We start from the raw sequence: 16025 nt of genomic DNA, 5'->3' as shown, positions 1-16025 counted from the left end.
CCAAAACAAGGAAGTCAAGCACGTGCCGTCTATATAGCCAATCAGACTTGTGCGATACTATGACGTAGTCAGCGACACTAGACATTTCACTAGGTAGCAGACACTGCTCGCCGACAATTGAAAGTGTCGACTCAAGTCCTCATTTCTGTCGGCGACCGTTTCAAAAGTGTCGGCAGACGAAGCATAAATTGGGCTTAAGGCTCTTCTTACTGTGACTCAGTTTCACAGCAGAGCAATTTCAAATGGCGTCGCGGCATCGACGACCAGTCATGGTCACACCGTCACATCGACTAATCATGAGGGAGGGCACATTCAGGAGGTACTATTTACAATGGAAAACCAACAGCTCCTACCAAAAGACAGTAGAGGTGAGTAGAGCTTAAGGCGATACTCTGCTGTAGCATGCCGTCAATGAGCCATAATTGACCTTATTTCATCAATCCATAAAGAATCAGATCGATAAGAAGAAACGAAAATAGCACCAGAATCAGTAAAAGTACTAACGATACCAAGCAGTAAGAATAAACACTCCAGAGTTCAAATTAATGTAATTCAGTGTGAATGTGATGTGTGTTGGTTTTGCCTCTAGAGGGAGCTCACAGTCAAAGGTCTCTTCCAGCCGTCCAGAGAAGCAGAAAGCCTTTCAGAATTGCTGCAGTGAGTCTGGCTCTGCTGGGCCTGGTTGGCCTTCTGGTGACTCGGATCATCGTCCTGTCCAAGTACCGTGAGTAGAGTTCCACATTTTGAGCATTCTCCTTAACAGATAGTCGCTTAATCATTAACCAAAAACAGAAGATGCCCGGAGCCACTGGTGATTTTAGTGCACTGCAGGGCAAAAAGACATTTCTACATGTACAAAATAAATCTAATCGAAGTTCCCGCATGGACATTTTAAGTGGCGGACCACTACCACCACCACTACTTCTGTGCTTACTGCTGGCTTTTCAGGCTTTTTTGACATAAGAGTCTGATAAGAAGGTGTTAAGAATATAACACCTCAATATATATATATATATAGGCGATAAGGCGATAAGGCGATAAGGTTAGCTATTGTCGTTCACGGATAAGGAAAGCCACATCACCAAACTCAGGCTAGCCATTAACATAGTCTCCATGGGAATATAATATCCTATAGGATATAGAGACAGTCGGCATGTCTGGGAACGCCCATACAGGCTCTAGGAACGCCCACAATAGACGCTGGGTTAGCTGGCTCAGCCTGGCTGGGGGCGTGGTCAGGGTGGGGTAAAAACCCCCGTTCTATCCATTCAGCAAAGTTAGAATTTAGCTGATAGCCCAGCCCAGGCAGACACGATCGGGGATTTAACCACCGCAGTAAACGCACATCTGAGCAGACGTCTTGTGTTCTGCTCTAGAATCCCCAAACCTGTAGTTTAGAGCCGCAGCACCGTCTTTTGGTGAGTCAGCCCATGAGATATATCGACAGTTTTACCCTACTCGCACACCAGCCGTTACACATTTTGTGGGCGTTCCCAGACATGCCAACTGTCTCTATTACACCAGATAAAACAAGATAACGTTATGGTGAAATGGCTGTACAATATGAGTCCCTATGAGATACGGTTATTAGCCTTAGCCATATCATAGCCTCCATGGGAATACTATAGGATACGCTGCACTGTACATAATGACACAGACTAAAGGTCCTTACACATCAAGAGCGATGCGAATATACGGCACGAAATTGCGAGGCGAGTTTTGACCCACCTGTCAATCACAGCCACAGATGTGTACACGTCGGAAGCGAATTTCTGAAAAATCGACGTGGTTCGAAAAAATAAACGCCGCAATAACGCTCAGCGAAACTTCAGCGTTGGTATGCACGGTTGCATTGACTGATATAGGTTCGGAAAATATTATTGACGTGCAAATTAATCGCACGGAAAAAATGCTCCCGATGTGTAAGGACCTTAGACTGAGAAATTCAATATGGAGTTGGCTTGAACTGTCAACTTCAACTGCTGTCTGTTTGCATTGTGGGGAACATTGGATTTTGCAGTGTTGTCTTTATTGCTTGCTACTGTATTGTGTGTGTACTGGTAGTATTGTGTGTGTGTGTGTGTGTGTGTGTGTGTGTGTGTGTGTGTGTGTGTGTGTGTGTGTGTGTGTGTGTGTGTGTGTGTGTGTGTGTGTGTGTGTGTGTGTGTGTGTGTGTGTGTGTGTGTACCAGATTAATGCATTTGACTTTAAAATGTACCCCCCTCCCCTGATTTTTCTGATGAAGAAAATATTAATTAATTTATTTTTACCACCCACCCACATTTTTGTCACACTTGTCACCTTAGAGGACCAATGTAGTCCATAATTATAGTTAGGGAATATTATAAAGCTAGGAAATTTAAGGGCCTTGCTCAAGGGCACCTCAGTGTTGGTAATGAGGGAGGGGCAAGCCCTGCCTTTTCGCTTTCCCCACCCAGATTTATCCTGCCGGTCCCGGGGACTGAACCTATGACCTTCCAGTCACAAGCTTGCTTCTCTAACCTTCAGGCCCTCACTGCCCACTGTGAATAATTCACAGGTCAACCGTCTGTATACTCATAATCCAAGTGTGTTTATTTACACCACAGGTCAGTTGTAAACAGTGATCCACATGCAGTGACATATTCAATAACTTGCATGAAAACAAACAACGGCTCGATGACCAGCTACACAAACCCACCATGTGATGACGGTCAAAAACTGTTTGCTTCTAAACCAATAACCCAACACACCTGAGTGGAATCTTTTTTTTCTGAGTGGAATCATTCCTCATCTATTGATAGTATTATGCGACATCACCACACGCCCATCTTGGTCAGAAAATAACCGGTAATTGTAATCAATTAACGTGATTACAATCAAATGACACAAACAGCCAATGAGCTGTGTGTATTGTAGCACCACATCTGTCGGAAAATGCTTGGGACATCATGGAAATACTATGAATACTTGTAGGCTGGCTAACTTGCCCTGACTCCACACAGCCTACCACCTAGTGGTCAAAAAAGGAAAATCAGAACAAATGCACAGACTTCATACATATGCACATATCAATGGACACAATGCCCCAAAATGGCTCTATGCCGGCATTCCACTGGTTGCATTTGCGTTGCGTTGCGGCTGTGCTCCGGTTTTGCTACGTGCTCCGTGCTCCGCCAACACTAACCGGCTGCGTGCAGAGCACGTCACGGCTCCGCTCCGCCAGACAGCTAGAGTGACGAGACCGACAAGTTCTCGCGGAGAAATCGCGCGAGACAATTTGTATGTGGGATAAATACAACGACAAACAGGCAGAAGATCATTGTTCCCAACGGGAGAAGCAGAGGAGGGGTGGACTTGCTTGATGTTGTCCTTGTTAAAAGGATGTGTCGTGTCATATATTATTTTGTGGTTTTCCACTTCAATGATTCACTTTTCCTCATACATGTTTGTCCTCTGGCTTGATATTGAATGCTGTAAGCACCTCTGCCCTGTTGATTTCATGCCTGGCTCCGCCCAACTTGCTGCAGCTTTGCTCCGACATCCGTGAAAAATAGAAGCCTTGCGTATCTTTTTCGGAGAGCTCCGGATCGTCGGAGCTGGGATGGAGTAGACACGCAACGCAGCGGAGTGGGTGGGAGTTGACACAATGATTAGAGTGGAAACGTATCAGCTCCGAAGCCGTGCCGCAGCGCAGACGGACCGAACACGGACTCAGTGGAATGTGGCCATAACAGATAGTTTTCTTTCTCCTCTTCACTGCCAGCAGAGGTACATACTGTAACAGTGGGCAGTGATGGAAACAGTGAAAACAGATCTTAAGCAAAACAAGCTGTGATCAGCTCTGCTTTGACTTTGAAGCAGAAGGTTTTGATGTTGTTGAGATGGTGTGTTTGTCGTCATGGTTTTCAGATTCTTCAGTCATGTTGGAGAGAGACCAGTTGGTGCTGCAAAGAGACCAGCTCAACACCAGTTACCACAATCTGACTGAAGAGAGAAACCAGTTACAGACCAGTAACGATGATCTGACTCAAGAGAGAAACCAGTTACAGACCAGTAACGATGATCTGACTCAAGAGAGAAACCAGTTACTGACTGAAGTAAAGCAGCTGAAGGAGAGAATTGCAGGTAAAATAGGATTTAATATATATAGTAAATACTACATTCTAATCAATCTGACATTGAATTAATTGAAATCTGTCACTAAGGGAATTCCTGTCCAAGAGGGGAGCAATTTGGCTCCAGTTGTTACTATAGATCTACTGAGAAGAAGACTTGGTGGAAGAGCTTAAAGGACTGTCGAAGCAATGGATCAGACCTGGTGGTCATAAACAGCAAAGAGGAACAGGTGTGTGTGTGTGTGTGTGTGTGTGTGTGTGTGTGTGTGTGTGTGTGTGTGTGTGTGTGTGTGTGTGTGTGTGTGTGTGTGTGTGTGTGTGTGTGTGTGCGTGCGTGCGTGCGTGCGTGCGTGCGTGCGTGCGTGCGTGTGTGTGTCTTGTTTGGTTTGTTCGTACATGTATATATGTGAGCCTGTGTGTTTATATGTGTATTTCTGTGTGTGTTTATATATATTTAGCAATCGTGTCAGTTGAAGCAGTGAACTCCGCTGCCTCTTGCTGCATGCCCACTTTATGTTAATCCCATGCAGCTTTTGGCAAAAACGTGCTTTTTTTTGCATGCAGTAGCCTAACTTATTTTTTTGCCTTAATTGAATATTTCTGCATGGACAATAAATTCCTGCAAATCTGTGGTTTCACCCAGGCTTTATTTAGCGTGGGTGAAACCAGCCTTCAATGTGACATCACAGACTATGGGCCCTATCTTGGTACAGTACAGGCGATATCCGCTTTTTGCGCTTGCGCACCTGTTTGCGTGCCTTAACGCCTGCGTTACAGCCAACAACTACAGACAATACTGTCTGTGGGTCCAACAGCTACAGGCAATACTGTCTGTGGGTCCAACAGCTACAGACAATAGTGTCTGTGGGTCCAACAACTACAGACAATGGCTGGGTTTCCCAAAAGCTTCTTTGCGCTAAGAAGCTAATTCAACCCTTCTTAAGGCCCCCTTAAGAAGCAAACGCGTTTCCCAATTGCTTCTTTACGAAGGCATGCGTTTCCCAAAAGCTTCTTAGCGCTAAGAAGCTTCTTTGACCCTTCTTAAGGCTCCCGTAAGAAGCCAACGAAGCCAACGCGTTTCCCGATTGCTTCTTAGCCTAAAATTATCTTCCAATTATCCTCCGTTAAGAAGGCTGCGTTTCCCAAAAGCTTCTTAGCGCTAAGATGATCTTTCGTTAAGAAGGTTTTGTAAGAAGGGTCTGGAGCCTTCTTAACACCTTCTTAATGACAAAACACTGGCAGATCCAGCCGCGTCAGGCAAAAGGAGATACTTGTGTCCACTGTTCCTCTTGTGTTTTTCCCTTTTTCCTTTCTTTCATGCACCCTTTAGTGTTTAAAATTGGGGAACACTTGAAAATCTCCCCTGTATGTATGGTTACTTGTGTTTTAAATGTTTTACCGTAGGCTATATTTCTCTAATCAGAATGGATTCCTTTTATAATGTTGTGGATTTATATAGCACCTTTCACAGAACCCAAGGTCGCTTAAATTCTGTAGTGTTTCTCTGTTTTGTTGTATGCTGTGTATATAAAGCAATTTGAACTGCAGTCCATGTCTGAAATAAATAATGTTTAATAAAGTTTAACATGACCATGATTAGGTGTTAACAGTGTTTCTCAACCACTGAGTCGTGGCCCACTGCTGGGCTCAGAGTGCCATCAAGTGAGCCGCTCCAGTTAAGATGCTTCTTAAGAGCCTTCTATTTTTTTTATTTTTCTCGACTGTTAAGAAGGCGTTTGGGAAACACTTCTTTGGAGCCTTCTTAACTCCTTAAGAAGCTTCTTAACTCCTTAAGAAGCTTCTTAACTCTTAAGAAGCTTCTTTGTTGGGAAACTCAGCCAATACTGTCTGTGGGTCCAACAGCTACAGGCAATAATGTATCTGAGTCCAACAGCTACAAACAATACTGTCTGTGGGTCCAACAGCAACAGGCAATAATGTATCTGAGTCCAACAGCTACAAACAATACTGTCTGTGGGTCCAACAGCTACAGGCAATAATGTATCTGAGTCCAACAGCTACAAACAATACTGTCTGTGGGTCCAACAGCAACAGGGATGAAGACAGAAGTTATATAGACGAACCACATCAGTGAACTTCTTTAAGAACAGAGAAATGATTGCAGCCTCTTTTGCCAAATTATCAGGACTTTGTCAGGAAGCTGAATCAAGATGGAGAGTCCTGGATTGGTCTGCATCATACACAGATGAAGACATGGATGTGGGCGTGGGTGGACGGATCACCACTGACACAAATGTGAGATATTTTACATTATTCCTTAGGTTTTTTCTATCACAATGCCTATCACAAAGAATTAAAAAGTCACTAAAAGAACTGGAATAAAAACATACGTGGGAGTCGGATTTGATGTGAGATTCAATACATGATTTCAAAATGAAAATAATCAATAATTGCAGGTCTATTAAAAAGGAGGATGTTGTTTGTTCTGCAGCTACTGGCCGGGAGGAAAAGCTCAAAATCCAAATGATTATGGAGACTACGCATCATGCTGTGATCAGCAAGGAAACTGGACACAAGGCATTTCTCATGATGAAAAGTTCTGGATCTGTGAGAAACACATTTCCTAAGTTCTTTGTTGATAGAGGGCTGTGTAGTGTTGGGATCTGTTTTGTTGATAGAGGGCTGTGTAGTGTTGGGATCTGTTTTGTTGATAGAGGGCTGTGTAGTGTTGGGATCTGTTTTGTGGATAGAGGGCTGTGTAGTGTTGGGATCTGTTTAGTTGATAGAGGGCTGTGTAGTGTTGGGATCTGTTTAGTTGATAGAGGGCTGTGTAGTGTTGGGATCTGTTTTGTTGATAGAGGGCTGTGTAGTGATGGGATCTGTTTTGTTGATAGAGGGCTGTGTAGTGTTAGGATCTGTTTTGTTGATAGAGGGCTGTGTAGTGTTGGGATCTGTTTAGTTGATAGAGGGATGTGTAGTGTTGGGATCTGTTTGTTGATAGAGGGCTGTGTGTTGGGATCTGTTTTGTTGATAGAGGGCTGTGTAGTGTTGGGATCTGTTTTGTTGATAGAGGGCTGTGTAGTGTTGGGATCTGTTTTGTTGATAGAGGGATGTGTAGTGTTGGGATCTGTTTTGTTGATAGAGGGCTGTGTAGTGTTGGGATCTGTTTAGTTGATAGAGGGATGTGTAGTGTTGGGATCTGTTTGTTGATAGAGGGCTGTGTGTTGGGATCTGTTTTGTTGATAGAGGGCTGTGTAGTGTTGGGACCTGTTTTGTTGATAGAGGGCTGTGTAGTGTTGGGATCTGTTTAGTTGATAGAGGGCTGTGTAGTGTTGGGATCTGTTTTGTTGATAGAGGGATGTGTAGTGTTGGGATCTGTTTTGTTGATAGAGGGCTGTGTGTTGGGATCTGTTTTGTTGATAGAGGGCTGTGTAGTGTTGGGACCTGTTTTGTTGATAGAGGGCTGTGTAGTGTTGGGATCTGTTTAGTTGATAGAGGGCTGTGTGTTGGGATCTGTTTTGTTGATAGAGGGATGTGTAGTGTTGGGATCTGTTTTGTTGATAGAGGGCTGTGTAGTGTTGGGATCTGTTTTGTTGATAGAGGGCTGTGTAGTGTTGGGATCTGTTTTGTTGATAGAGGGCTGTGTAGTGTTGGGATCTGTTTTGTTGATAGATGGCTGTGTAGTGTTGGGATCTGTTTTGAAAGCTTGACAAATGAGACCAAAATGACTTTGCTATCAAACTGTTTTGCATGTACAAGTTATTAGGGCTCCAAGCATGTAGTGCTGAGCAGCAGCAGCAGGGCTGCTCCTCCTGTAGAGCTGCGCGATCTTGACCTCAGTCAGATTGTCCAATCGCCACCCTTTGACATCGCCGATGCACGATGTCATCGCAAGCCCCGCCCCTGCTCACCATCGGCTCGGAGTAACGTTGATAAGATAAGATACTAATAATGTTAAACTGAACATGAGATGCTGTTATATTGTCGCACCAAAGCACATGAACACACGTAGCGTACAGACTTTTAGAAGTGAGCCTCCCCCTCTCGCCACACAGCATGTTAAATATAACGCGATGCTATAGCAAGATCTAGACTGTCTGGACAACGTGACAATGCTCTTCTAAACACATCGGCTATCGGTAGCATTTTTCATAGCCTAGCATTGATAGCTTGTGGATTGATTTCTTGTTGTTGCTCATCACATTTTGTCTCAACAAATGTGTTATGTATGCAAATACTTCTGATGAGTAAGGGGGCAGAAAATGTTGGCAATGTGCTTTTGGGTATTTTGATTAAAGGTCCTATCCGTAAGTTCTAACTATTACTGACACCGCTGTTAGAGTAACTGCAGGCAGCGTGTGAACGAGATGACGCGCGGGCACCATACTCGCAGCTGCATGGCAAAAGCAGACTGTTGGTTGCTTTGTTACGTTAACTCATAAAAGTCACTTGAAAACGGCAACCTGGACAATTTATCGCCTCGAGATGCCCAGGAAGGATTCTGGATGAATTATGACATTATTGTGCCATATTTGGTCGTGTTTTGGCTTGCATTGGCTGTGGGGAAATGGATAAGGATATTCATGTTACCGTGAGCCAGGAACTATCCTGCTTCCCTTGTATTGTACGGTACGCTGTAATGCCTGGAGTTGACCAAACTGAACAGTCAAACAATATTCCATAAGCATAACAGTAACGTTAGGCATATTTACGACTGTTACATTCATTATCCACACAAGATGGTAACATTATTAGTGGACCTGGGTGGTAATTTCTATAAATGTAAATCAATATTAGTTAGCCGCAATTAACATCAAGCTAACCTTATAATAATGTGCAGTCCCACTGCAGCTAACTGCAGTCAGAGCCTTCTCCCCCGGTACCGTCTAATAGTTGACCAAACTGAACAGTCAAACAATGTTCCATAAGCATAACAGACAGTAATGTTAGGCATATTTACGACTGTTACATTCATTATCAACACAAGACGGTAACGTTATTAGTGGGGCTGGGTGGTAATTTCTATAAATATAGCTAAATCTATTAGTTAGCCGCGTAAAGCATCAAGCTAACGTTATAATAGGCAGTCTCACCACCGCAGCTAACCACCGTAGCTAACTGCAGTCAGTCAAACAATGTTCCATGACCATAAGCATAATGGTAGTAACGTTAGGCATATTTGCGACTGTTGCATTACTTCACACAAGACGGTAATGAGGACAGGCTCGTGAACACGCAGCACGTCACACCCGCCCAATTGCCGGGAAAGTATAACCTGCGACCAGCATGAAAATCCTGCAATATCTTTGCAATGGGAGAGACGCGGCTGGGCTCGTTTTTTAAGTTACGGAACGGCGCATTCACTCATTGGTAATAGAAAACTCGTTGTGAACATTTATTTTCCGGCCAAACTTACGGACAGGACCTTTAAATGTTTTTTGTATGTGGATGAATTATTAATTTCCCTTATGCCCAAGTTCACATGCTCTGAAATAAAAAATATATATAATATAAAAAACATATGGGGAAATACATCATCTTAGTCTTGTGTGTTGATCAGAGTTGTGATTAAATGGTTGTGTGGGCCCCGGAAGATTTTCAGATCTCAAAGTGGGCCGCAGCATTCTTCAGTTTGGGAACCCCTGAAATAACCAGCAGACACAGCGGTCTACAACACAAGCACCAACCATGCCAAGCCTATGTCATCACAAATACTAATTATGAAACAGCTTACCAGTGATGTTTTCATCCAGCAGGTGGCAGCTTGGATCCAATCCAGCAAAAATCACATGGAATCCATTGTAGCCTGATGTACAAGTTCCCAGTGAAGTGGACAGCACAGGGTCTTCAGCCATGTTAAGTAACATGGCTGCAGACCCTGTGCTGTCCACTATAGGAACTACTTGCTGATCGGAACACACCCACTGTCTCACAGCTTCGAGGTATTCACGGTCACTCGGAAATTGGGCTATAATGGAAAAAGTAGCTCCGTGGGTGGCGCCCCCTACTGCACATGGGCCGGTAGGGCGGTTGACCCCCCACCCCCGCGGTCCTACTTAAACTAATCTGTCAAAATCAACCGCGTGATGATTGATTGATTTTGAAATGCTACGTGTATATCAGCTTTAATCAATAAGCGATGGCTTACCTGGCGATGTGCCACTTCCTCTCCATCAGCAGATGCACGTCTTCTATCCGCCGGTTGTTTGCGTAGTGAAGCCTCTTGGGCAGGTGTTGCTTCAGGTAGGGCTTAAAGTGCTGCGTCGGCATTTTACACTGAAATAACAGCATAGAGCGACAAGAGGTGAATGACCCGAGCCCAAACACACACACACGCCCGCACACACACACACACCCCTGCCCGCACGCACACACACGCGCACGCAAACGCACGCACTGGCACACACACGCACACACGCGCACACACATGCAAACACACTGCACTGCACACAGAGAACTCTGACAGGAAAAACTCTGATGACCCAGATTTAAAAAATAGACTTCAGTGTACTTAAAAAGAAAAAAGAAAAAAAAGTAGTTTTAGTTAATTGATCAAATGTGTCAACACAACAAGCATAAGGAGGCATTGGTGCATATTTATTGAGACTGGGATGTCGACATGGTTATCGTTCTCTAAGTGGAGTCCAGAGACCCCCAGGGGTCCTTGAGTGTTCCAGCAGGCATCCAGCAAAAAGGGAAATAATTTATTTTCACTATAATTTCATTCATAAGTAACACAGTGAAAGAATGTATGACTATTTTGGTCATGGTTTTCATACTCTTTCTGTAATAAAACATCTAAAAGCAAAAAATCTTATCAGACGGGGGGCACTATGGGACAAAATCTTATGGGGTCTAATTTGTGTCAGTTTAGGGGTCCTTGACGTGAAAAACTTTGACAACCGACTGCTGTACATGACTTTGAGTCATATAGACTGCCTTCACAAAGTGTTGTGTTTGTATTGTAATATCTATTCTGAACTTCTTACATCTTGCCTCTGACAAATACCTCACCCCACATATTATAATCAATCAATCAATCACTGAAACTAATAAAAAAAATAAAAAATAAAAAAATAAAATCGAACTGAAATTAGCAAACTGAATGAATGAAACTAACTGAAACTCAACTGAATTGGGGGGGGAAACATGAAAAAATAATAATAATAATAATAATAATAATAATAATAATAATAATGCTGTAATAATAATAATAATAATGAGTGTGTGTGTGTGTGTGTGTGTGTGTGTGTGTGTGTGTGTGTGTGTGTGTGTGTGTGTGTGTGTGTGTGTGTGTGTGTGTGCGTGCGTGCGTGCGTGCGTGCGTCTGTGCGTGTGTGTGTGTGTGTGTGTGTGTGCGTGTGTGTGTGTGTGTGTGTGTGTGTGTGTCTGTGTGTGTGTATGTTCTTCTAGTACTTACGGTAAGGTTTGCAACCACAATTTTGGGGTCATCTGGAGAAAAGGGGAAACAATGTTGTGATGTTAATCTGCAAGATCCTCTTTCATTAGAAATGCTGACATCGATGTGTCAGCTGCTTTACTGCTGAAATCAGCAGAAGACTCCTGGAGAACACTGAAGCTGACATCAGGACAGCCTGTTTCTACTGCAGAGAGACAAGGTTTCAGCAAACTTGCTGCAAATAAAGCTGTGATGCAAAGTTAATTTCCAACATGCTTTAAAGTTTAGATCCATTATGGAGAGAAACATCATTGCATACAGTTTGTTTTTCAGGATCTATGTGGAAGTATGGAAGGTCCAGTCTAAATTTGACATGACATTTTGTCATCTAGGGACTCCCCTGAGTCCATCCCTGAGTGTTAAAACAGCTATTGGTGATGTACTTTGCATTTCTGGGTCCATGTAGTTGCCTGGTGCTTATTCTCTGAATGTATAGAGACACTGCATGTAATAGGCCACGCCCATCACAGGGGAAGAGCTCCGTTCATTTCCACACACCAGCGTCATTTTCCTTGAATTAAACATAGCTAAAAGCTGTTGTGTGGAAGTAAGTTGGAGTGTTCATCTTCCGTATATACGATCTTTTGGTGCAACACGCAAGCATGCACGTGACATAGGAGAACGCCAGGATTGGACAGGAGTTTGTGTTTTCCCCCGTCTTGGGCGTGGTTTCTGAATGATGACGCATTACGCAGTGTACACTGCATGTAATAGGCCACGCCCATCACAGGGGAAGAGCTCCGTTCATTTCCACACAGCAGCGTCATTATCCTTGAATTAAACATAGCTAAAAGCTGTTGTGTGGTGGGCTGCGCAGAAAACAAGTTAAGTTCGCCAGTTAAAGTTGTTTTGTACTCCTGAGCAAAACAAGGAAGCCATTGAGAATTGGCGAGAAGAAAAATGTGGATCTAGCTGTCAAGAAGTAAGTTGGAGTGTTCATCTTCCGTATATACGATATTTTGGTGCAACACGCAACCATGCACGTGACATAGGAGAACGCCAGGATTGGACAGGAGTTTGTGTTTACCCCCGTCTTGGGCGTGGACTAAGAGACTAATTAGGCTGCCTTCAAAAGCAGCCTAAAGACCCACCTTTTTCACGCTGCGTTCGACTAGGGACTGTTTTTAATCCTCTATTTAAGTGTTTTTATTTTATTTATTTATTTTTTATTCAGTGTGCTTGTACTTTCTCTTGTGAAGCACCTTGAGATGTCAGTTTTGATTTGAAAGTGTGCTATAAATACAATTCATTATTATTATTATTATTATTATTATTACTAATTATATATAGGTGCAAAATTGCCAAATTTCATCATCATTATTACGGCAACACAGAAGCAGGGTGGCCAACCCAATCGCCAGAATAATAAAAATATATTGCATTGTAGTAGGTTTCTGCAGTCCACGGATACAGTACATACCATCTCAATGTAATTTACTAAACGTCTGCCTTTTATGTTTCTAAAACATGGCATTTTATATTTCTGCAAACCTACAATCTCAATGTAAATTTGAAATAAAAAAAAGAAGCTCACTGCCTTTCCAACGTTAACTGCAAATAAACTATTTTAACAACGTAGGTTATGTTTAGGCAAGTAAAACAACTTGGTTAAGGGTTAGGGTTATGGTCATGGCTTGGTTTAGGCTGACTTATACGATTGAAATGTACACTTTGGAAACGTGTGGAGATCGAACACGGCCCTCTATGAGGCAAGTGATCACGCCCTCCATCCACCCTGACCACAACACCCTTACTGGCCACCGCGCTATTTCAATATCACATTCTATAGATATACATATGTCATGTATTTTTGGTTCAGAAACGTGATATTCTACATATCCATGGATTGCAGAAATGTACATTGCTGACATTTTATTCTGGTGACCAGCAGCAGATCCAGGACCAGCCTTACATGTGGTGGAGCGGGGGTCCTGCGCGCGGATCCTGCCCAGCGAGCCGGGGATCAGAGAGATCTCGTCTATGTTGAGAGGGTAGCTGCTGAGGAACTCTGTGCGGTCGCAGTGTGCCTCCTCCATACCTGCAGGGCCAAACACAAACCACAGAGAAGGGTCAAGTGCAGCCAGCTAACCTCCTCCTGCCGCACAACTTCAGGAAGAAGCAGTCGCAGCGACCAATGAAACGAGTTCAGGGCGTGGTTTCATCTAAAACTAGGCTGCCAAAAAAATACATGCATACCTCCAGGGCAACAGACCACACGCAGGAGCGTTCAAGTGCAGCCAGCTAACCAGAGCACAGGCCCCAAAATCACCTGTAACTCTGTGGTGGGAGAGACCAGAGCACAGGCCCCAAAACCACCTGTAACTCTGTGGTGGGAGAGTGGCACTAGAGAATAAATGACTCATATTTATCAATCATTTTCACGTCATAGGGAAAAGCAAACTATACCAGCCCTTTAATACAAGGTTTCTCTTGACTCTTTACAAATTAACATTTTTCTGCATATTTTTGTTGAGACTTATCCAGAGTAACATACAGTAGAATGAACTTACATTTCTCAATCACTGATGTTATTAACAACAATTATAACATGGCTTAGTTGACTACTACTTGATTATGATTGGTCCATCACGGCATTCTACAGTCTGTTATTTCTGTATGACAGACCGGTGCAAGGTTGAACAGACCATTGCTACGCACGTCGTTCTGAGGCTCTGGAAGACCACGTCCAGTCATGTCAATCTGCAGAAAGAAGTGCGTTAATTTAACGGTTATTTTGGCTCACTTGCGACACCTGCTGGTCTCCGCTTTGCGTCGGGGTCCTGATCACCTTGTCGGGGGTTTACATGTATTTCAGGATAATGACCCGCTGAATGTACATTATTATCCTTTATGTAATGAGAAGCACCAAGGTCACAACCAGCCTGTTTTCACTCCAAACTCGTAGCAGAGCCCCGAGCCGTGTGCGTTTGAGGTAACACTCCCCGAGGCCTTGTGCGTTTTAAGGAACGCACCACAGGCGGACCGTTAAAAAGCCCTCTGCACCTGTGGGTTCAGGTAAAGGTCAAGTACGCCGTCGGGCTCGTCGTCCAGAACAAGTTGGGAAGAGGGGATCCTCTCTCTCCCTGGTTTTGGGTTCGGGGCTTGGTGGTAGCGTTCTTGCCTCGCACTCTCGCCTTACATCAAGAAGGTCCTGGGTTCGATTCTGGCCTGTGACACTGGTGGCACTGGGGGTATGTCTCCCTAGTGCCCAGGTGAGCTATCTCGTTTCCTAAATCCAGCCTGTGGAGTTGCGGGGAGTAATTTGACCGCTGCGTAACCCCACAGTGCCGGTTTAACAGTCTTCCCGTGGTGTGTTCCATAATGCACAATGGCACAACGGTACTGGAGCGCATGGAGCACGTTACCTCCAACGCACAAGGTGTGTGACAAAGCAGGGCTATAGTACGACTTGGGAGTGAGAACGTGTTGTCACAAAGCAAGGTGTGTGACAAAGCGGGGCTATAGTACGACTTGGGAGTGAGAACGTGTTGTCACACAACACACTTACAGCAGATGGGACAAAGTAAATCAAATGTACTTGACTAGAGGGATGTGGCTCAAAGGAAAGTTGTTGAGAAGTGTTACCGTGGTCTCCAACGATGATGACGTTCACACAGCGGTGCAGGTTCATCTGCTTCAGGCCGTTCATCAGGTGGCCGATGATGTTGTCGATCTCCCTCAGAGGATTGTCCAGCTGAGCGACGGAAGACAGGAAGACAGGAAGACAGAAAAAGACAAATGTGCAGAGTTGGAATCAAACTTAAAACCTTGACGTTGTCTTTTCTAGCCTCAGGTCAGTGTGTTTGCTTTAACACAAACATGCACTTGTACAGACATATGGACATTTTGGTGCACGCACACACACACACACTCTCACACACACACACCTACACACACACACACACACACACACACACACACACACACACACACAGACAAGCTTACACACACACACACACACACACACACACACACACACGTGCACACACACACAGGCACAACACAGAGACACACACACGCACACACACCTCGCTGCTGAGCGGTCCCAGACGATGTCCGAAGGTGTCCGGCTGCTCTGAGTGGACAGCGTAGACGTAAGGCCTGGAGAGAACACAGAGACAACAAATATGTGTTCAGTGACCAAGGCGCCCTTTTAGACAGAAACAAGAGTAACAGGTGTCCATGTTAGGTTTAATTTTTTTCCAGATATTTCACATCCAGTCCAGAGTGTTTTAAATAGATTAAATAATTTAAATTACATTTTCAAATAGTCAATGACTTCTTGCAATAGTAGAAACCTTGTCCTGTGTGTAATAATTTATTCCATTAATTGATATCAACATATTCAAACTTGGGTACACATACATTGATACAGTTCACTCATTTATATGATTATGACCCCCCCCCCCCCCCCCCCCCCCGTCCAAGTTAGCAGTGCCCCCCTCTGGCCCCTCCAGTTAAAACTCCTAGATACGGCCCTGCTTTTCTTAGATTATAATTGGTTTTAA

At 44.0% G+C, this 16025-nt stretch overlaps 1 pseudogene across 1 annotated transcript in view; it reads right to left on the bottom strand.

Moving 5' to 3' along the window:
• The window catches only part of LOC310785533 (autotaxin-like), a 131817-nt pseudogene that overhangs the window by 90563 nt on the left and 25229 nt on the right, over positions 1-16025 (bottom strand). Inside the window, exons 11-15 of the transcript XR_014554075.1 lie at positions 15546-15618; positions 15103-15211; positions 13430-13555; positions 11479-11510; positions 10207-10334 (exon numbers count right to left, since the gene is read on the bottom strand). The product of XR_014554075.1 is annotated as an autotaxin-like (transcript). The remainder of the gene's footprint in view (positions 1-10206; positions 10335-11478; positions 11511-13429; positions 13556-15102; positions 15212-15545; positions 15619-16025) is intronic.

The sequence above is a fragment of the Poromitra crassiceps genome, assembly GCF_964638095.1.
Source record: "Poromitra crassiceps genome assembly, chromosome: 11".
Taxonomy (NCBI): Eukaryota; Metazoa; Chordata; class Actinopteri; order Beryciformes; family Melamphaidae; genus Poromitra; species Poromitra crassiceps.
Note: the sequence above shows the minus strand (reverse complement) of the source record. Positions and strands in the feature narration are given on the sequence as shown.